The following is a 1,675-nucleotide window of genomic DNA, read 5'->3' as shown; positions in this document are numbered from 1 at the left end:
ATGAAGTTCGTTTAAAAAAACAAAAAAACAAAAAAAAAAGAAAACAGAAAATACATTTTCGCCAGCCCGCGTAACAAATTGGATAAATGAGTTTAAATATGACCCGGAAGAAGGTATCACGTTTGAGGCATATTACCGAAGATTTGAACTAATTTTGGAAAAATAATGCGAAGACCAGACCGACGAAATGCAAACGTATCTAATTATGAGGAAACTGGCAATAAAAGAGCATGAAAAATAATGTGACTTTATATTACCTAAATAAATTTCTGACATAAATTTCCCGGACACTACTGACAATTTATGTAGGATGTTTAGTGAGAAAACATCGTTGTTCAACACATTGGATGTGTTTGAATATTGAGAAAGGCGATCATGAAGAATTTACCATATATTCGGGTACAGTGAACAGCGAGTGTAAGAGATTTAAATTGGATAAACTACATCCAGACTCGTTCAAGTACCTTAGTTTTGTTCAGGGTCTTACTGCTAAAGAGAACGCAGAAATCAGAACGAAATTTCTCGCAGAGCTGGAAATGAACAAGGATATAACTTTCCAGAAACTGTTAGAAGAGTGCGATATATCAAAAGTAAGGTACAACAAAGAAGAAATCGAAGCAGAGATTCTTTACAGATAAAACCAGTATGGAAAAGTCGGATGACGAATAAAGTGTTCCACTAAAATCACGATATATAACAGTAGATACCTACATATGGTATGCAGTGATAGGTGCCTGAGAAAAGAGTGTTCGTTCAAAAAAGCAAAGTGCTTTTGTAGTGGGAACACAAGACACATTAAATCGCACTGCAGGACTAAGATGACCAAAAATTGAAACAAAAGAGAAATAATAAATAGTTTTTCATCAGAAAAGAAAGATTGCACAGTGAACAGAGAATTCATCAAGGTGAGAAACGAAATAACTAGTGTCAAAATGCAATGAGACACAGGTAGTGACATCACTATCATAAATGAAGAAACATAGTGACAAATCGGTAAGCCGAAATTATTTAAAACAAATTAAGTAGCATATGGTTCCAGGAAAGAAATTATATTTCATCGGTGACAGTATTTGCAATGTAACTTTTCGAGGTGAAACGAAAAGAACAATTATTTATGTTGAAAAAATCACAAAATCTATTTGGCACAGAATGTATGGAGTTATTTAAAATATGGGATAACCCCATTAGCGTCCTCTGTGAAAATGTTGCCGGCACGGTTAAAAGTCGCGAATGAAGTCGAACAACTGAGATAAAACATTCTTTAAAAATGTTTCCAAATGTGTTTTTGGAAGGATTATCATGTTACACTTAGACAAAAGCGAAGTTCGAGGTAAAAGATAAGAGACCCGTTTTTAGGCTCCAAAGGAACGTGCCGTTCGCGGACTTAGACCACGTTAATAAAGTGCTGGAATGATTTGGAACTCTAGCTATAATTGAAAAAGTCGAACATTCACACTGGGCAGCTCCGACAGTATATATAAAGTAAAAAATACTAACCTGTGTAGAATACTGCCACAACATAATAGTGGTGATAAGAATATTACCATGCGGACAGTAACATAGAAGTGGACGAAGATCCACATTATAACTTATCTCGAAATTGGAGTGCACAGAGTGTAATATGGTGCGTTATTTCCTGAACCAGCATTTTGAATTCATTATTGTTTCAAGCACA

This window comes from Octopus bimaculoides, chromosome 12 (genome assembly GCF_046866305.1).
Source record: "Octopus bimaculoides isolate indiv1 chromosome 12, ASM4686630v1, whole genome shotgun sequence".
Classification (NCBI taxonomy): domain Eukaryota; kingdom Metazoa; phylum Mollusca; class Cephalopoda; order Octopoda; family Octopodidae; genus Octopus; species Octopus bimaculoides.
Note: the sequence above shows the minus strand (reverse complement) of the source record.